This window comes from Bos taurus, chromosome 17 (genome assembly GCF_002263795.3).
Source record: "Bos taurus isolate L1 Dominette 01449 registration number 42190680 breed Hereford chromosome 17, ARS-UCD2.0, whole genome shotgun sequence".
In the NCBI taxonomy this organism is placed as follows: domain Eukaryota; kingdom Metazoa; phylum Chordata; class Mammalia; order Artiodactyla; family Bovidae; genus Bos; species Bos taurus.
Window position 1 is genome coordinate 64718668 of NC_037344.1, and position 21771 is coordinate 64740438.

The 21771-nt window shown below is 47.5% G+C and overlaps 1 protein-coding gene across 6 annotated transcripts in view; it reads right to left on the reverse strand.

Annotated features, from left to right (window-relative positions):
• Positions 1-18481, reverse strand: part of WSCD2 (WSC domain containing 2) — a 133404-nt gene extending 114923 nt beyond the window's left edge. For 4 of the 6 annotated variants that reach the window (XM_002694610.7, XM_059876411.1, XM_005218102.5 and 1 more), the window contains exon 1: positions 971-1800. The gene's annotated coding sequence lies outside the window, so the exon portion shown is untranslated. Of the gene's footprint in view, positions 1-970; positions 1801-5391; positions 5538-18393 lie in introns of those variants that run through there. The other 2 variants (XM_024977796.2, XM_059876409.1) reach the window with 1 other exon arrangement.
• Positions 18482-21771: the final 3290 nt, after the last annotated feature.

Genomic DNA, 21771 nt, shown 5'->3' on the forward strand with positions numbered 1-21771 from the left:
CATGTTTTTCCTTAAGAGGAAAAAAACGATCTGGCCAGACTCATGAGCTACGTGCTGGGCTCTGCAGAGCCTCGAAGGGCCTGGGGTGTGACAGACCACCCACAGCCTCAGAGTTGAGGATGATAGTGCCAGGAGTCCCCATCCAAATGTCCATTCCAACCTCTTTTCTGCTGAAGTTTGCACCTCGCCAGGCTCCAATCTGAATGGTCTCATTGAGCAGCTCAGGAAACTTCTCCCAAATTTTTAGCTCATCTAAGGAGCTGCAAGGGATCGGAGCTGATCCCCACTGTTTCTAGCGTCTGCCAGCGAGGTGATTCGGCTCCGGCGATGACGCTTGGGGCTGCTGGAAGGGCTTGGATGGGGGCGATCTGTCTGGACAGGTCCCCCTGATTCCCTCTACACATACATATACACACACATATGCACGCACGCACCAGAATGGACATAAGCAAGACTGCAAAGCACTCTACACAGAATTCATCACCCAGGCAGTCCTGGCTTCTTCTCCAGATGATGGGGAATCTCGTTTACCAGAGTATTACCCCCACAAGGACCCTGTAAAGTCAACTTGAAAATAGGTCCAGCTCCTTCTCCCTCAGAACTCTAACTGGCCAAGAAGGGGGTGATTCATGAGTCAAATGAAAGGGGCCCACTGCCTTCCCCCCGGCCCAGGTCAGCTGAGAAGCCCTGCACGTCCTATCTCAGGAACCCGAGGGGATGACTGGAGGAAGGACGCAGGATAAGCCGGCACGTCCAACCCTCTGCAGGAGGAGAGAAAGTTTGTCATCCACCCAGAGCCGGCTGTCACCACTCGGGGTTCTTTACTCACCTGGCTCTGGACACTGAACCCCAGGCTCCAGGCAGCATCTGGAATCGGCAGCCCAGCTGGGGGACAGATATCCTTTGCAGCAGCTCTATGCCCTCTCCCTAAGGCCCCCCTGCTAGCAGGACCAGGCCCCTTAGCCCTTACCTGAGGGTCTCAGTCATTTGCAAACTCTGCCAACGGAGCCCAGCCAGCGCCCGGGGTCTCTCTCTCTGCGACTCCCGCGTCCCGCTTGGCGCACCCGCTCTGTGGGTGCCTTCCCAGCTGCCAGCTGCTGCAGTGGCATCCAGGAAAGGGAGACTGGATTTTCTTTCTCGCCGCCTAGTCTCCTCCCGGCGGCCCGGGGGGCTATTTCTCCGGGTCTGGTGCAAGGGGCATCCTCCGCGCCTCCAGCGGGAAAGTGGAAGAGTGTGCGTCCTGGATTGCAGCAGCGGCGAAAGCGGTGGCCGGGGACGAGGAGGCGGTGGCGACGCCAGCCGGTGAGCCGGGGAGGCGGGCGGAGGCGAGAGGAAGTGCAAACCGGGCTCCTGCGAGCCTAGCGCTCGGGCGGGCTGGCGGGCGGGCGGCACTGCGGGTGCCCCGCGCCAAGGCGAGGCCCCGCGCAGGCACCCGCCCGGGGATGCCCGGGCCCGCTGCGCGCTGGGCGCGGGCTGCGGCTGGGCGCGGGGCTCCGGCCGCCTCGCCTCCCTCTCTCTCTCTGCCTCCCTTCCTGCCTCGCTCGATCCCCCGGACTTCACGTCTCTGGAGCCCGAGCTCCCAGCGCCGCCGCCGCCGCCAGCACGCCTCAGCCCGGCGCGCTCCTCGCGCGGAGCCACGGCACTGCCTACCGCTTAACTCCTTGCATGCCACCTGGCCCTCCCGCAGCCTCCCGGGGAGCTGGGCAGACCCGGTGCCAGGCCTGCTGCGGCTCTGGGGAAGGGCCTCAGCCTCTAAGCCTCAGTTTCCCCATCCGTAAAATGGGCTCGAAAGACGCACGTCCTAGAATTGTCTGGAGAATTAACTGAGACGATTGTGGGATGTGCCAAGATCCCTGGCATTGCGTAAGCACTGATAAATGGCAGCGGATTTGTTGTTGCTGCTGCTGGTTTTGTTCAGGAGGCTTGCCACGGTGCCTCATTAATGGTAACCCCAATAAAGGGCACTCGGGTTTTGGGGGGGTGGGGGGGTGTTTAGTTTGTTGTTTTACAAGCTACACAGGCAGTAAATTTAAGCTGTGTGACCTCTGTCTGATCACTCACCCTCTCTGAGCCTGTTTCAGAATTTCCCTTCGGAGCTCTGTGACCTTGGACAAGTTTCCACCCTGAATCCCTGTATCCTCCTCTGTAAAGTGAGATGGTAGGTAATGGCCACCGTCAAAGGATCTCCACTGAAACTCTGGGAAAGGAGCCCACCTAAAGGAAGGGTCACTGCTGGGTGAGTGCCTCCTAAGTGCCAGAAACATGGCCGTGTATTTTCGCACATATCAAGCCCTTGAAAACAAGCCTCGAAGGCTGCTAGTTCCATTTTCATTTTTCAGATGAGAGAACTGGGGCCAACAGAGGTTAAGAGACTCAGCTAGCTTAGCACAGCTAGAAAGGAGCAGAGCTGGGATTGATACTCTGGAATTTCTGACTCCAAAACCATTGTCTGTTTAAGCTTGGAACTCAAGGAGAGGCTTTAACGTGGCCCTTTGCAGACTCTTCTTCATTTAAACTAACAAGAAGAATTCATACCTGCATCTTCTTTATCAGAGCAGTCATTTTCCCAACTATAAAATTAATTCTCATCTAATGTACATAATTCAGAAAATAGTAAATAAAAAGAAGAAGAGCAAATCAACTCCATTCTTATCACCCAGAGATGATGATTTTTAACATCTTGGTGTAGTTCCTTCCAGTCTTTTTTCTATACCTATATATAAAAGCATGTAGAATCATCCATTCTGTATCAGGAGATGGGTAGGGCTTGGCAAATGCAGCTCATAAATCCTTTGTGAAGGCTGAGCCCCCAGTTTCACAAGAGAAAAAGACATATAAATGCTCGATCAATGGCAGCTGCTACTTTTTATTAGAAAGAAGTGATCTGAATAATACTAACACCAATTGCTGAGAATTGCTGAGTCCTTACTAAGCAATAGGCACCATTTCTGTTAATTCTTTACAAACACTTTAAGGGATACATCTTGGAGTTGGTTCATTTAAAGATGAAAGACTGGAAAGATGGTTAATTTAACAATGAAGACTCAGAAAACTGAGGCCCAGAAAGGTGAGGACAGTTGTTCAAAGGCACACAGCAAATTCATGGCAGAGCTGGAATTAGAACCCCAGCTCATCTTCACACCCCACCCCAGTCTCCAGCATGATTACAAATGGCAGATCCTCTGTTTCTTTCCCACGCCGTCCTCTTCCCACCGCAACTCACAGCCCTCTTGCTCTATCCCAGGGACAACCCTCCAGGGAGCAATCCAGAGACTGACACCTGGTCAAGGAGCCCATCGCAGGGTCTGAAAAGTGTACGACTGACCTCTAGCCATTTCCAGTCCACCTCCCCAAAGCCCACTTCTCCCTGCCCCTCTGTCATGCCCCTCAGGAAGGAGCACTGGGCTTCTTACAAAGTGGAAGAAGCCGCGGGTGAAGCTCAAGGGCTAGGCAAGTGTCCTTGGGTTGGTCACTCACCCCTTGGAGCCACCGCTTCATTATCCATGAAAGGACTGATAATGTCTTCCCTGCCTGCTTCTTAGGGTTTGGGGAAAATAACAGACTGGAAAGCACTTTGAGAGTGGCAGAATTGTAGTAAATAATGGTGATGTTATAACCATCACTGCCATCATCATACAAGCATTTAAGAACAGAGTACCCTGGCCTTGCGCAGTGCTGAAAAGTGGGAGCCCTGGAGACGAGTTTGTTTTTCTCCATATGGATGACCCCTCACAATGCATTGAAAGAATTATCTTTCCCCCACTGCCCTGTGGGTCCACTTGTATCACAAAACATATGTTCCGCACATGCGTGTAGGCTGGTTCAGGGCTTTTCATTCGGTTCCACTGGTCGATTTGGTTATGTTTATGTCAGTATCACATGGTCTCAATTACTATAGCTTTATAATAGTCTTGATATCAATAAAACACATTCTTTTAGCATTCTCTCTACAATATTATCTTGGATATTCTTTTTTTGAATTTATTTATCAATTTTAGAATTAGTTTATCAGGTTTCTCATACGACAATGACAAATACTTGCTGGGTTTGAATTAAGATGACATAGTCTACGGATCAATTTTGAAGACATTTGCCATCATTACAGTATTGAGTTTTCCAATCCCTCTACGTCACACCATATGCAGAAATAAATGCCAATTAAGCTGTAGATCTAAATATGAAAGGCAAAAGAACAAAGCTTCCAGAAGCCTAGAGCAGAGGCAACCTTTATAATCTTGGGGGTAGGAGAAGACTTCTTGTTTAAGAAGCAGCATTCAAAAAGGAAAATACTGGTATATTTCATATATTAAAATCATAAGACCTCCACTAATAAACACCATTTAAGTGCATGAGTCAAGGCATAGAATGGGAGCAGATATTTCCAATACCCAGAACTATGGGCTCCTATTCAGAACTTATTAAAAATCTTCCCACAAATCAATAAGTAAAAGACAGACAGCCAAATCAAATGCTCAAGAAACTGGGACAGAGGCTTCACAAAAGAAAGTGTTCAGAGAGCCAATAAACTCATTAAAAGGTGTTCAACCTAATTAGAAATCAGGGGCGCGCCTATTAAAACTGCAAGGGGAGACCGTTACACGAAAATTACCAAAACTGACAACCCCAAGTGCTGGTGAGAATGTGGGGCAACTGGAAATTGAATGTGCTGCTGTTAGGAGTGTAAGTTGGTACAAACATTTTGAAAACCTGTGTGGTATATCTACGCACTCTGAATATACACCCCTTTCTGGCTAGCATTTCCCCTTTTAGGTATATACCCAACAGAAATGAATGCTTGTGTCCGCCAAGAGACGCGCAGGAGAATGTTCACAGCAGTCGTGCTTGTTGCTTATAAGAGCACATTTTAACCACACAAATGAATGTACGTACAAAACACAAACAGACTCACAGACATAGAGAACAGACTTGTAGTTGCCAAGGCAGGTGGGGGGAGGGAAGGATTGAGAGTTTGGGATTAGCGGATGCAAACTATTGTAAATAGGATGGATAAACAACAAGGTCCTATTGGACAGCACAGAGAACTATGTTCAATATCTGTGATAAATTATAATGGAAAAACATGAAAAGAATATATATATATATAATATGTATAACTGAATCACTTTGTTGTACATCAGAAAATAACAGCATTGTAAATGGACTGTACTTCAATACAAAAAAAATATCACATTTTAAACTAATCGCAAACAACATAAATGTTCACCAACAATAGGATGGGTTCATTATGTATAATCAGCTGGTGGAACACTATACAGCAATGAAAAGGACCAGATTCCAGATACACACCACCACAGGGTGAATCCAACAAGCACAGTGTTGAGGGATAGAAATGAAACACCAACGGGTACTTCCTGTAAAGATTTCACTTACATAACGTTTGGAGGCAGGCAAACTCAGCTGGAGGTTGGAGGCCAGAGTGACGGAATCTCCAAGGAGGAGTATGAGCATTGCAACTGGGAGGGAGCGCGTGGGACTCCTGGAGTGCTGGACGTCTTCTTCCTGGACCTGGTTGGTACCTACACAGATGTTCGCAGCATGTCATTGAACCTTCTGTTTAGATATTGAGCACTTTTCTACATGTGTGTTAACTCAACTTTTGAAAAGGCTGTTTCTTAAGTGACCATGCTTAGGCAAGACAGTAACAATTTCAAATCTGAGCTCTGGTACTTTCTGGCTGTGGACTGTGGCCAAGTTATTGCATCTCACTGAGACTTAGTTTCCTAATCCAGAATATGGAAATAATAATTGTACCCATTGGATGGGGGTGGTGTGAGGATGACAGGGTTTCAAGTGAAATAGGAGAGGCAAAGCACTGCCCTCAACCAATATTGGCTGATGATCATCATCAATTATATTCTGCTGTATTATATATAAAAGTATAATATAAATGAAGTATTATATATAAAGCAAACGAGTATCTGAGAAATAATGGACAGAACTGTTTGAATCTCAGTGACGGTTGCCAGGTATTAATAAAAGACAGGATGTCCAGTTAAATTTTTAGGATAAGTCTGTAATTTTACATGAGACAAACTTAAACTAAATGTTTTAAAATCATTTATCTGGAATTCAAATTCAACTGGGTGTCCTGTAGTTTTGTTTTCCAAATCTTGCCATCCTAATTTCACAGTCATTAGCCATGTGCTCTGCAGTAATAAGTCCTTGCTTGACCACTCTGGCCTCGGTTGCCTAATCTATTAAATGGGAATAAAGGTCTTTTCCAGTACTGACAAGAGGGTGAAACTGATTAAATCAGATTTTCTGCCAGGGTGCATCAACCGCTCTGTATTTGTTCCTTTCCCTCTATCATCTCCATCCCTCTTTTTCTGCTCTTTTCTTTTCTTGCCTAAGTCTTAGGGTTGCCTGAGCGCCCCACAGACATCGTGTGGCCTCCCTGCTGGTGGAATCTTCAAAACTAAGAGACTGCGATTAGCTATGAAGAGTGAGTAGTAAAGTTGTAGAGCTTTTGTCTAACATACACACAGTCAGTTTCGGCAGGAAGGGCCTGCCTGCTGCTCAGCCACCGGGCAAACTCTACTTTGAGGCCCTGCCCCGCTCTCCGCTCATCCCTGCCATCCTTTGTGTTTCAAGTTTCTGAGAAAAGTCTCACCCTCTCTCCGTGCCATCTATTCCAGCTCCAAGTATTATTGTTTCTGGCCAAAGTCTGTTGTAGGACTCACAGAGGAGCCGCAAGAAACAAAGCGATCTTTGAAATAAACTCTATTAAAGATCAAAACGGTGATGTAAGAGAGTTTCCAAACATCAGATCAGGTAACACCTCTGAGCCACTTTCATAAAAATGAGCCACTAACCCATACATCACTGTCATTTGAACCCCAGCATCTAAAAATAGGATTTGCTCTAATTTCCTGAGTAGCTGATGCAAATAGAGAGAATGTGAGGGTAGTGAGTGGGCTGTGTCAGGTGATAAGTAACTCCCCCCCTTGATGGCATTTTTCTAAAGTAGAAAGGAGGAGAGCTTGCCTCCAGAAATGCTAGGCAAATCCTGGCAGAGGTCAGAGGCTTAGGATGAAGGATGCGGGAGTTAGCCTGACCTGGGGTGGAGCCCCGACTCTGCCACCTCCTAGCTGGGTAGCCTTAGGTAAATTAACATCTCTGGTCTTCCTCTTTTAAAAAACAGAGACTGAGGATTTTGTGTGGATTAAATGATGGGCGCATATAGATTGTTTCCCACAGTTCATGCATTACACACATGAGCCGTGACCCATTATTACAATGATTCCAGATGGAGAGGACAAATCGAAGGCGACGTGAGGATGCCATTCATTTAGGGCTCTGAACAGAATTCCAGTCCTAGAATTTAAGCGTGTGTGGGTTTCCCAGAGTCAGATTTTTTTTTCTTTTTCTTTTTCGGGCATTAAGCAACTGACTCACACATCACTGTTAATGTGCAGAAAAAAGACTAAGGTTGAGAAGAGGGAATTGCAAAGGTCGCTGTGACTTTGTCCTGGTGCAGACACAGTGGAGGAGGTCTTCTAACTGCAGGGATTTTGGGCACGATGCCCGGGGTAGACTGGCCACTCCCTCTAGCATTTTTTTTTTTAATTTTTACTTATTTTTTAAGTTTATTTTGAATTGGAGGATAACTGCTTTACAATATTGTGTTGGCTTCTTCCATACAAAAACGTGAATCAGCCACAAGTACACATGTGTCCCCTCCCTCCTGAACCTCTCCCCTACCCCTTACCCCATCCCAACCCTGTAGGTTGTCACAGAGCATCAGGTTGAACTCCCTGTGCTATACAACAGCTTCCCACTGCCTATCTATTCTACACCTGGTAGTGTGCATGTATGGGGCTTCCCTGGGGGCTCAGATGGTAAAGAATCTGCCTGCAATGCAGGAGACCTGGGTTCAATCCCTGGGTTGGGAAGATCCCCTGGAGAAGGAAATGGCAACCCACTCCAGTATTCTTGCCTGGAGAATTCCATGGACAGAGCCAGGCAGGTTACAGTCCATGGGGTGGCAGAGTCGGACATGATTGAGCAACACACACACACTATATATGTCAATTCGTGCCACCCTCCCCTCCCCCTGCTGTGTCCAAAGTCTGCTCTCTATGCCTGTGTCTCTATTCCTGCCCTGCAAATAGGTTCATCAGCATCATTTTTCTAGATTCCATATATACGTGTTAATATATGATATTTGTTTTTCTCTTTCTGACTTACTTCACTCTGTATAACAGGCTCTTGGTTCATCCAACTCAATAGAGGTGACTTAAATGTGTTCCTTTTTATGGCTGAGTAATACTCCATTGCATATAGGTACCACAGCTTCTTTTTTCATTCATCTGTCTATGGACATCTAGGTTGCTTCCATGCCCTAGCTGTTACAAACAGTGCTGCTACAAACCTTGAGCACTGTGAATTTCTGCTTCTTCTGTGGAATCTCTCTCTGCTCCCTGGACCCTCCATTCAGAGCCCTACTGGGAGTTCCCAGCCTCTCCTCTCCCATCTGATAGCAGGTGGTGCTTGGTCAACCATGCAAACTCCCAGAGATCGAGAGATGTGTCATTTAACTACTTCTCTTTGCCTAGCACCCAACACAGTGCTTGGCAAATGGTAGGCTGTCTTAGTCCATCTGGGCCTTTACAGTAAAAATATAGACTGGGTAGCTTATCAACAACAGAAATTTGTTATAGTTCTGGAGGTTGGGAAGTCTAATATCAAGGCAGATTCAGTGTGTAATGAGAGCTCATGTGCTGGTTTATAGATGCCATCTTCCTGCTGTGTCCTCACATGGTGGGTGGGGGCAAGGGTCTTTTTTTGGGGGGTGTCTATTTGTTAAGGGCATTAATCTCATTCATGAGGGCTCAATTCTCATAACCAAATCATCTTCAAAGGGTCCTACCTCCTGATACTATTACACTGGGGATTAGCTTTCAACACATCAATTCTGGAGTGACAAAAACATTTTCAATCTATAGTATAGGTGCTCAGGAAAAAGTAGATGACTGAAAAAAACTGTCCAGTATTCCCACAGACACATGCCGATTAAAAGAAAACCTGGTATGATTAAGAGAATCCGCCCATTAACATTTCATAATATTAATATTTCAGTAAAAGAGGGAAAGAGGCATAAAGTAGAGGAATGAATACCGGGGCACCTTTCAATGTCAGAGCAGTGGAAAGAATCTGAATGCCCATTAACAGGAGAATGGATGGATCGATTCTGGTATATTTTTGAAGCAGGGGGACTGTGCAGCAGTGAAAAATAATGAACTAGAACTCTATGTATCATCACGGGTAAACTTCAGAAGTTAGTGCTGAGCAGACAGCAAAAGCTAGCTGCAAAAGCACACAGACAGAATAATACTATTTAATAAAGTTCAAGAATCTATAAAATAATTCAGAATATTTTTATGAGTACATACATGTAGAGTAAAAGCACACTGCATTTCTGTGCTTTCACTCATGTATAGGAAAAGCAGAGGAACCTATGTGGGGATGATGAACATCAAATCCAGGAGTTGGGGACTTCCCCAATGGTCCAGGACTCCGAGCTTCCAATGCAGGGGGCCTGTATTCAATCCCTGGTTGGGGAACTAAGATCCCAGTGCCTTGTGGCATGGCCCAAAAATAAAAACCTCAAATACAATGGATAAGAAATAAGGATTTACTGTATAGCACAGAGAACGGCATTAAATATCTTTTTTTTTTTTTCCCAAGAGACAAGCTACCGCTGCTGAGGGAGTGGGGCAGGGGAGGTTCCGGAGTGTTTTAATTGTGTTTTTAATGTTCTATTAAAATTTCTCAGACTGTTTGGCTCATGTGTAGAAGTCACATCGTTCTCTGCATTTTTTTTTTTTTTGGTGTGTCTGAAATATTTCCTTAAAGAAAAGAAAAGAAAACAAAAAGAAAAACTGAAGCAGCAGTTGAAAGTGAAGGCCAGACTAGAACCGGCTTATTTCCTACCCTCTGTTCTCATATTTGCTGTGTGTTGAGTAAGGGATGTAGCCTCTCTGGACTTCAGTTTCCTCAACATTACAATGAGAATACCTCTTGGGAGTATTACATGAAATAATGTATACAAACCACTGAAAGCTGGGTAAGCACTCAGCAAATAATTGTTCATATCATCATTGTCAACAGCAGTCAATTTCAAATCATTTGAGAACTGGAAGCAACTAACAAGATCACCCATTCCTAGCCTGTCTTTGAAGACATGATGGTTGAGACTGCAGAGGTTGAGCCAGTCACCTAAGTGGTGGGGTGCTTGGGAGGGAGATTGGAGAGCCAGAGGGGGCCTCTGTATGAGGAAGTTCCCCTCTGGGGTAGGCATGCAGCCTCTGCTCCAAAGCTCTTCCTGCAAAATCTGTAGAAACCCAATTCCTTCCAAGGGACTGATGATGATGACACAGGAGAACCTACTAAAACTAAGACATAGACCCCAAAGGCAGAGGGACCCCTCCTAAGGTGGCTTCACCCCTTCCTCTCCCAACCCTTAAGCACACTGATATCATCATGAAAAGGACTGAGAAGAACGTCTGCAAGCTCATCCTTTCTAATATATATTTTTTAAAACAGTAAAAAATAGGATACCTAACACAAACTTGCATCACCCTCCACAAAAACACGCTTGCTGCACCTAGATCGAACTGTTTGTAACAGCCCCAAACTGCAAACAAGTCAAATGTCCGTCAGTGAAGAATGGACAAATACTGTCTTCATTCAAAGGAATACGATCCAGCAATGAGAATGAACACACTATAGTTGCTATGGCCACACGGCTGAATGTTACAAACATAATGTGAACAAAAGAAGCCAGAACCCAAGGACGTCATCTGCTGCCATTTATATAAAGTTCAAAAACTGCAAAACTAACCAGGCTGCTAGAAGTCAGAATGGTGGTTACACTTGGGTGGGAGAGGCTGTTGGTGGAAGTGGGCTGAGAGGTGCTTTTGGGGGTGATCAATCCTTCGGTTGAGCTAGGTGCTGGTGACATGGGTGTTTTCCTTGTGAAAGGTGTGAGCTGTACACTTAATACTTGTACACTTCTGGACATATATTACACTTCAACTAAAATGCTCCTTACTGTAAAAACTTGCCAGTTCCAGCCTTTCAACCTTGATTAGTTACCGAAGACTATGTTCCGACATGGATCAGGCCACACAATAAAGCGGATAAACGTAGCCCTCTAAATTAGCATCCTCTCTTAAGCCTTGACCTTGAACATACCAGCTGAAACCAGCTTTCATTTCAGGCTCACTGAAAGGGGGGATTGTCTACCTCAGACCTGGCCAGGTGGAGACAAGGGCCATTACTCAGGACACCCGATCCAGAGAGACAGGTAAACCACCCAAATTATCTGATTTGGCAGTTTCCTGAGCTCAAATGACCCAGATAATGGTCAGACTGCCAGGGTGACACCACACGTCCCAGCCCAAATACCTACAAGGTAGATGCTTTCTCTGGGGCCATATTTGTGGGCAGAGTCCTATTCCACCCTGCCCCCATGGCCCGGGTCTAATTTCTGCAAGAGGAGCTATGGGGGCTCTTGAAGTCCGAGAGGCCACAGGTAGTGAGGTCTGGACCCTTGTGGGGCTCCAGGCAGGTCCCCTTTGTGGTCCTACACTGAGGCTCTCCCATGGCCTCCCCAGAACACAGCTCTGGGCCACTGAGCATGGATGAGCTCATTTAATCTGACAACCCTAGGAAGGCGGTAATACCTGTATTATTATTCCCATTTTGCAAGGGATGAAACTGAAGCATAGCGAGGTGAAAGGAATCACCCCGTAGCGAACACCAGAAAGGAACGGAATCACTTTTTTTTTTCTTTTTTACAGATTCTCTTACCAGCCATGCCTTCTCCCACCATTCCTTCCTCCAAGGATGCTCTTTCCCACCCCTTGTCTTCTAGCTACTCATGCAGCAGGCCTCAGGGAAAACCCACTTCGGCAGGACGGTCAGTGAGTTCAAGTCCTCTGCGGAGCAAGTACGGAGATGGAAATGGACATACACGGGATTTATTGGAGGAAGCTTCCATAGAGGTTGAAGAGAGAGGGAACGGCATTAAGCAGAAAGAGGCTTCAGACTATGATGCAAATTTGACATCAGGAAAGGGGAGGGGGAAGGAGAGGGGATGTCCAGGAAGAGCCTCAGACACAGCATAACTGTGAGAAAGGCTGGGGCAGCCCAACAGGAGCCCAGAGCAAAGACTACCCATTGGTGGAGTCCAAGTTGGGTAGGGATGTCTCAGGCCTTCAGACCGGCAGACTCTGAGGTCAGTCAGGACATTTACAGAAGGCAAAACAAGCATTGGTTTACTCAGTGTATTGGTTATAAGCCGGGGTGCAGAGAATCTCTTGAGAGCATCCATTATAACTATCTATTGGATGGCTGTCTTACCCACTGGGCTGTAAGCTCCACAAGAGCAGGAATTATCCTGTGCAGAGAGCAAGCCTGGCATGCCAGAGCTGCTCTGTTAATATCTGAGGACTGACAGGCCCTTCTGACTAGCTCCTCTGGGCTTGTTGATTGCCACACGTTTCCAGAGGATGGTCCTTGCAGAATTTTGTGATAAGGATGAGGGATAAGAGGTTGGATCTGGGTTTAAGTTTTAGAGCCAGATCTGATCTGTATGACCTTAGGCAAGTCATCTTTCTTTTTCATTTTTTAAGCTTCTATTTATTCAACTACAGAGTGGGGAAAAATAATATCTACACACTAGATTATTTGTCTGTTTCAAAGATCAAATGAGAATGAATGGATAAAGAAGCTGTGGCATATATATCCCATGGAATATTACTCAGTCATAAAAAGGAACACATTTGAATCAGTTCTTATGAGGTGGATGAACCTAGACCTGTTATACAGAGTGAAGTAAGTCAGAAAGAGAAAAACAAACATCACATATTAACGCATATATATGGAATCTAGAAAGACGGTACCAATGAACCTATTTGCAGGGCAACAAATGAGATGCGGACATAGAGAATGGAGAGGAGAGGGAGGAGGAGAGGGTGGGGTGAACATAGAGAATGGAGAGGAGAGGGAGAAGGGGAGGGTGGGGCGGACATAGAGAATGGAGAGGAGAGGGAGAAGGGGAGGCTGGGGTGGACATAGAGAATGGAGAGGAGAGGGAGAAGGGGAGGGTGGGGCGGACATAGAGAGTGGAGAGGAGAGGGAGAAGGGGAGGCTGGGGCGGACATAGAGAATGGAGAGGAGAGGGAGAAGGAGAGGGTGGGGCAGATTGACAGAGTAGCACTGAAACTTATACATTATCTTATGTAAAATAGATAACCGGTAGGAATTTGCAGGGCGGAGAAGGCAATGGCATCCCACTCCAGTACTCTTGCCTGGAAAATCCCATGGACTGAGGGGCCTGGTAGGCTGCAGTCCATGGGGTTGCTGAGGGTCGGACACAACTGAGCGACTTTACTTTCACGCATTGGAGAAGGAAATGGCAACCCACTCCAGTGTTCTTGCCTGGAGAATCCCAGGGACGGGAGAGCCTGGTGGCCTGCCACCTATGGGGTCGCACAGAGTCGGACACGACTGAAGTGACTTAGCAGCAGCAGCAGGAATTTGCAGGGAGCTCAACACCCGGTGTTCCGCGACAACCTAGAGGGGTGGGATGGACGGGAGATGGGAGCGAGGTTCACGAGGGAGGAGACATATGTATACCATGGCTGATTCGTGTTGATGTATGGCAGAAACCAACACAGTATTGTAAAGCAATTATCCTCCAATTAAAAATAAATTTTAAAAAAGATTAAATGAGATACTGCTATCACAGTATTTTTCACCATTATCGTTACTCCAAGGAGACATTTATAGATGGTTACTTTTAGTGTCTATGCTTATTCAAATAAATTAGAGGACCTCAGCTTCCAAGACATGAATATTATCTCAAAGTATATCATTATTTGACATGAATTTGAGCAAGCTCCAAGAGTTGGTGATGGACAGGGAAGCCTGGCGTGCGGCAGTCCATGAGGTTGCAAAGAGTCGGACACAACTGAGAGACTGAACTGACTGATATCATTATTTCCACGGAAAATCATATTCATCATATACTGACACATCCTTTATAGAGAGGAACAGTGCCAAACAGAGACTGTCATCACTGTGGTCTGTTCACTTATCTGTATCTCAAGCCTGCCCTTAAAGGCGGGATCCATGTCTTGCTTCTCTGTGTATTGGCAACACTTGCAAGGAGCTTATACGTCACAGAGACCCAGTAAATGCACATTACTGATAGCAAAGTGAAGGCACAGCCATGGGACCACATGCCACCTGTATCAGCTGATTTAATCCTCATAACAGTGCCCCTCACCCACCATGGAGAGTATTGTTCCCATCTTCCAGACAGAGAAACTTGAGTCCTACGGAGGCAAAGCTACTTTCCTAAACTTGCAGAACTTCCAGGTTTCAGGCCTGGGATGGCCTGGCTCCACACTGGGGTTTTTCCACTGGGACACATGGCTGTCAGCCTGGCAAACAGGTCAGTCCAAGCTGCAGTCTAAAGTGCAGTCTGATGCCCTCACCATCCCCGGAGACTCCAGCCTGGCCTCTAGGGAAGTGTTCTTGGAAGCCAGCCTCTCCGGCATCTTCCAGTTTAGACACACGAGTCTCCTGGGAGGAGAGCGAGCCATGGGCTTGTGGGTTGGTGGATTTTTCTGCCTCGGGGTTCAGGAGAAGCCAGTGTGACCTAGTTACAGAGTTGCCCTAAGAAGCTTCAGTAATTTGAAGGTCATTTTTCTCCTGATGTCTTCACTGTTTGAACTTTTCTGATGCAAACGCACTCAGGAACAACCATCCATTCATAACAACAGCAACATGTGCAGAGCTCCTGCTACGTGAAGGTCTGGGGCCATCATGTTCATTTAAAAAAATACTTTGTTCTTATTTGTTTATTTGGCTATGTCAGGTCTTAGTTGCAGCAGGTGGGATCTTTTAATTGCAGCGCATGGGATCTAGTTCCCTGAACCAGGAATCGAACCTGGGCCCCCTGCATTGGAGCCTTAACCACTGGACCACCACGGAAGTCCTCCATCACATCCATTTTGACTCTGCAACTTCTCAACTACCATACAAGGTGGGTATCCCTATTCCCATTTTCCAGATGGGGAAACTGAGGCTCAGGAAAAAGGTAAGATGCCCAACATCACAGAGCTGGGAAGTGGCATGGCTGGATCCAGCCTGGTCAAGGCCTGAGCATGAGATGGGAAGAAGAGATGCCAGCAGGCAGGATGGAGCCTGGAGTTCTGCCACCCACCTCTGAGGCAGCTGATCCTTAAAGACATATTGGGATGGCCTCGTCCTTGGCACCCTGCCTTGCATCACCAGCTTGTCCGTCTTCCAAACCCAGGCACGGCAATATCTTAGTGCACACATGGCTCTAACTACACCACTCGCCTGCTTAAGATCTCCAAATAGCTCCGTTTCCCACAGCCGAGAGCCCAGACTCCTTCACTCAGCACTCAAGGCCTCTGGCAGAATGGCCTCAGGTCCACTTCCTCAGCCCTCCCCTCTGCTCCCATCCACCCTCCATGGCAAACTCTTCATCCCTGCCCCACACACCCTGCTCATCGCCCCCTTCACCTATTTATGTGCTGCTTCTCCTCCCTGAAAATGTATATCCTTCCTTCCTCTTCTCCATCCAACAAACTTTTGGGTATCTTTCAATTTAAAATGGTGCCTTTCCTTGCGATGCCTTCATTTCTCACTTATGTAGCATGGTCAGGGAGAGAAGAGGGGCACCAGTTTGGCTAATAGAATCTTCTTATTCTCATTATGCCTTTTGCTAGAATCCAAGGAGGCAATTCTATTGCCTCAGTCTAGCTCAAAGAAATACCTTTCAACAAGCATTTACGGAAGGTACAAACCCTTCCTCCACTCCCTCTCCCCACATTCACTGTTCTATTTCCCCATAAGAATTCTTGACCAGAGAATTCCATGGACAGAGGAGCCTGGTGGGTTATAGTCCATGGGGTCACAAAGAGTAGGTATTGGGGCTTCCCCCAGTGGCTCAGACAGAAAAGAATCTGCCTGCAACGCAGGAGACCCAGGTTCCATCTCTGGGTCAGGAAGATCCCCTGGAGAAGGAATAGTATTCTTCTTGCCTGGAGAATTGCATGGACAGAGGAGCCCAGCAGGCTACAGTCCATGGGGTCGCAAAGAGTTGGACACAAGTAGGTGACTAACTGGAAAAGGCAATGGCACCCCACTCCAGTACTCTTGCCTGGAAAATCCCATGGACAGAGGAGCCTGGTAGGCTACAGTCCATGGGGTCGCAAAGAGTTGGACACAAGTAGGTGACTAACACTAACACTTTGCCCATAAGAGCATTCCCCATCTGTGTAAAGACTGCTTCTCCCCACTCCAACCTTGTGTGTCTAGAAGAAACCATTCCTGGATGTGGAGGGGCATCTTTGAGTCTAGCTGGGCCAGTCTTAAAATTTCATTGCCCTGGCCACAGTGATTGGCCCAGAAATTGACATGTGACCCAAGCTCAGCCAATCAGAAAACTTTCCTGGGGGTTTCTAACTGATATTGGTGGGCAATAACTCTATTTCATGTGGTCAGAGGCTCTAACTTTAGAGGTCCAGAGCTACCGGTGAAATTGGTTTGAGCCCAGTGAGGATGACTAGTCTGGAGGAGTGAACTAGCATGCAGACAAAAGGCTAGAGAAAAATATGATGTTAAATTAGTTCCTGGCTCTAATCCTCCCCCAAATCAGTCATTATGTCATAAGAGCCAGTAAAGTCTTTGGTAGGCTCAAGTTCAAGGTGAGTTTTTGTCACTTAACAACTATAATGTTGTAACAAACATGGTCTAAAAATGCCTTCTCCACTTATGTAATAGTGTAGCCAATAAGTATAAATATAAAGTGTGGACCAGGCATTCCCCTAAGTGATGAGGACATAAAAGTGAAATAAAAATATAGTTCCTGCTGATATAGAGCTCACTGTACTAGTCACCTGTGACTATTTAAATTTAAAATAATTAAAATTAAGTAAAATTTTAAATTTAATTTTTGAGTACCACTTGCCATATTTCAAATACTCAGTAGCCACAGGATGCTGTTGGCTACTATACTGGCAGCACAGACAGAAAACATTGCCATTGGCCCAGAACATTCTATCACACAGTGCCGGTCCAGAGCCTTACTGGTAAAAGTGTCATTCCTAAAACCAACATCATAAGCCTCACTGGGGGCTCCTTGGAAATACAGAATCTCAAGTTCTATCCAAGACGTACTAAGTCATAAACTGCAATCTTCAATAAGACTTTGTTAAATTAACATTTGTTGTGCATAGAACCCTGGGGGGTTGGATGTTGAAACACAGTTTAGGAAAAAAAAAAAAAAAAAAGGACCATTAGGGAAATAGAGGCATTTGTTACTCACAGGTCCTGGAGATCACAGGCAGCCACTCAAGGGGTGATGCGGGGAGGTCAAGGCAGAGTGCAAGGGGCACATGACTTTATCAAGGACCACAGATAGAGTGCTTTGGGGTTCCCAGACTAAAGCCAGATTTGTCAGTTCAAACCAGAAACAGTGAGGTTCGGGTGAGCTTCAGTGGTCCTGGGAGGCAGGGGAAAATGTTCATCACGAGGGCCTTTGGAGGAGTCATATCAGACACTTGCACTACCTCATGACCCTAGAGACTGTTGTCTAGGGCAGGCACTTTTTGAAGGGGCTGATGTGAGTTTAGTGTCCCTGTGGCTTTCTTGGCCACGCAGAATGGATGCTGAGGCAGTGATAATCCTAGTAGTCTACCTAAGCGTCAAAGACGCCCAAGCGATTCACATTCGCATGATAGTCTGAGACCCTGTCCTGACAGACCCGCCTAATTCAGCGCCCCCCACCCAACGCTGCCACAGCCCCCTCCAACCAACGCTGCCACAGACCCCCCCACCCAACTCTGTCACAGCCCCCCCCACCCAACTCTGTCACAGGCCCCCCACCCAATGCTGCCACAGCCCCCTCCACCCAATGCTATCATAGCCCCCCACCCAACGCTGTCACAGGCCCCCCATCACTGCCACAGCCCCCTCCACCCAACGCTGCCACAGCCCCCTCCACCCAACACTGTCACAGCCCCCCCACCCAACTCTGCCACAGCCCCCCCAACCCAACTCTGCCACAGCCCCCCCACCCAACTCTGCCACAGCCCCCTCCACCCAACTCTGCCACAGCTCCCCTCCCACCAACGCTATCACAGCCCCTCCCACCAACGCTGCCACAGCCCCCCTCCACCCAACGCTGCCACAGTCCCCCCCAGCCAACGCTGTCAGAGCCCCCCCCACCCAACTCTGCCACAGCCCCCTCCACCCAACGCTATCATAGCCCCCTCCACCCAACGCTGCCACAGCCCCCCTCCCATGAACAGCAGAAAGGGTCCCAACCTCGAGAAGGACATGTAGGTTCTCCCAGCTATCAGCTCACTGACCTCTTCCCAAGCCACGAAATAATCTCTATCAGTGCCTATCCACAGAGCGAAGGCTTGAAGGACTGGTGCCAACCTTCAGCTGAACAGACTCTCACCCCGCCCAACACCCTCGCTGCGTCGATAAATAGGGTACGAGTTAATAACCACCATCGGGCTGGGTTGGACCTTGGCGGCAATACCACCCCAGAGACGATTTTACAATGATTTAATTCTTCAGGGTAAAACCCCTGCAGAGAGCTGGAGTGATCCAGGGTGTAGGCTGTGTTATGTTTTTATTTTTCCAGCATGAGTAAGAAAGCCCTTACTGTGTAAGCATGAGTCCTGTGCGTTCTCATGCAGCAAAGGATTTGCCCACCCCTGTGTGGGCTCACGGCTTAGGGGCCGTCAACTAACCCAGCCTGATTCCCAATGCGCTCTTTGAAAAACCTTTACACATGCACACACACGCGTGCCCCCCATACACACACTTCAACTAATTGGTGGCACCCAACCATAACCAAGAAAAAAGGCAACAAGCTGTCCATTTAAATTGCAGATTGTGACCTTTATGCTTGAAACGGTTTCAAACATCCTGTTTATAGCTTTGGGGTTCAGGCACTCAATAATCTCCAAATTATTTTCTCCCTTTTTTTTTTTGAATGATTGTTACTATGCATTGCATTTTCCCCAATTTCTGGGCCTCCCCCCCTGCTGGTGTCTCCTGAGAGTCTAGGTAATCTGAAGATGCCTACAGCATGACTCCCTCTCTGTAATGTCACCATTGAATTCTGTTGAGCTGAACCAGCTGCAGAAGCTGGATTGCCAAGCTTGGCCCCAGCCGCTCATAGATGGACGAAGGTTTTAAAAAGACTAGGAGTGTGTAGCGTGTCAGGGAGAGAAACAAGGGGCCTTTTCTCCAAGCTGCAAATCTGCCCTGAGGATCTTCAATCCACGGGTCTAGGCTAGCATTCCCTAAAGTGTTAGTTACAAGCCAAGATGTTAGAAGGTGTCACAAGGTGACTCTGGGTCCGTTGGAGATAAAAGGATCCTTTAACGCGGGACTTCGCAGGGCCTTCCAATGCATGGTGGGGAACTCCTTTTGATATGAGTTGAGAAGTCAGGTCTACTGGGCCAATCTTGTTTAATCAGAGTGCACCTATCTTCCAGGATAGTCTCATAAAAAGTGGTCCACAGCCCTCCTGAGAGCTGCAGCTTGTTCCGGTTACTACTTCAGCAAGGCTCCTTACAACCTAGGCCCCGGGTAGCCCGGGACATCACGTCTGCCACATTCTATTGGTCGAGCGACTCACCATGGCCCAGATTCACAGAACAGGAAATATCCTCTTACTAAGATGCTTGGGAGGAGGAAATGGCAATCCACTCCAGTATTCTTGCTTGGAAAATTCCATGGACAGAGGAGCCTGGCTGGCTACAGTCCACAGGATCGAAAGGAGTCGGACGTGACTGGGCATGCACGCTTTCTAGCGTGTGTGGTGGCTTCAGTCTGCCACCCTGCCCGAAAGAAAACCGTGGGCGCCCTGCTTCTGGGGCCCTTAACACACAAATTTTAAGCACCAGCTTACCTGCCACCCTGCCCACAGCTGTACCCAAAGACTCAGATGCAGAATGGACATTGTTTTATCAGCATCATCCTTCTCCTTTCCCCTTCCTTCTGGAAACAATTTCCCCTTCCCCCAGAGGACACACGGAGACTCAGAATTAACCTCCTGAGGATAATAGAGCATTTGATTCCTCTTTGAGAGCTGACGCCTGAAGCAGAATGGTTTGATGACTGATGAATAATTCTAGCAAAAATTAATAACAAATAATAGAATAAATAAGCATTGTGTGCTAATGGTGTACTTGGCACTGCATTATTTAATGAGTGATCCACTTACTCATTTAACCCTCTGGGGCTTCCCTGGTGGCTCAGATGATAAAGAATCCGCCTGCCAATGCAGGAGACCCAGGTTCCATCCTTGGGTCTGGAAGATCCCCTGGAGAAGGGCATGGCAACCCACTCCAGTATTCTTGCCTGGAGAATTCCGTGGACAGAGGAGCCTGGAGGGCTACAGTCCATGGGGTCGAAAACAGTCGGACACAACTGAGTGACTAACACTTTCAGAGCTCTCTGAAGTGACTACTATGGTTATTCCCATTTTACAGATAAGGAACTTGAGTCGTTTGCTAGTGGCTAAGAAGGAGTGAGGGCTCCCAGGTGGTGCTAGTGGTAAAGAACCCGCCTGCCAATGCAGGAGACGTAAGAAAGGCAGTTTCGATCCCTGGGTGAGGAAGATCCTCTGGGGAGGGCATGGCAACTTGCACCAGTATTCCTGCCTGGAGAATCCCATGGACAGAGGAGCCTGGCGGGCTACGGTCCACGGGGTCGCAGAGAGTCGGACACGACTGAAGCAACTGAGCATGCACGCGATAAGGAGTGAATCAGAGATTCCAGGCCAGACGTGTCTGCCTTCACATCTGGCATCCTGACACACGCTCTAAAAGACAGGACGAATGGCAGTGAAACGGTCAGGTGATGCTTCTGGGGGAGGGGGAAGGGTTCTGAAGAGCGCCAGTCCTTCACGTCTTAGCACAGGAAAAATAGAGAGAGACGCAAAGTGGTAGATAGGAAGTGACTTATCAGAATGGGATGCTTGTGAGGCTTATGAGCATGCACGCAGGTGAGGGAGTGCCATGCCCTGAGAACTTACTGGGCTACAGTTCTATAATCAAAGGAAAAAGTGGGGAGGGGAGAATTTCTTTCATCTTCTTGAGTAGGCGTCATGCTCCCATTATCAGTTCTTCCTCCAGGTTGAGCCGGGGAGTTTCTTCGTCTCTGTGTGGTCAAATTAGGTCCACAAATTACTGTTTTTTTATGTGTGTGGAGAGCATGTCCTACCCTACTGAGCTCCCTGGGCAGATGTACGTCTCATGCCACCACTGTTTTATTGATTTGGGGCATGTCTCGTGCTTCTGTTCCGTAGTTTGTTGCTGAGCAAGCCTGCTTGGTTCTGTGGTTAAGAAAACCTGCTTTCCTGAAAGAGCCTTAACTTACAGGGGTCTCCCAAGATGCTGAAGCTGACATTCCAATACTTTGGCTTGAGGGGCTCTGAAGGCCCCTGGCAGGCCCACCTGATGCAAAGAGCCGGCTCATTGGAAAAGACCCTGATGCTGGGAAAAATTGAGGGTAGGAGGAGAAGGAGGGGACAGAGGATGAGATGGTTGGATGGCATCATCGACTCAATGCACATGAGTTTGAGCACTGTCTCAGGGAGATACTGGAGGACAGGGAAGCCTGGCGTGCTGCAGTCCATGGGGTCGCAAAAAGGTGGACACGACTGAGCGAGTGAATAAC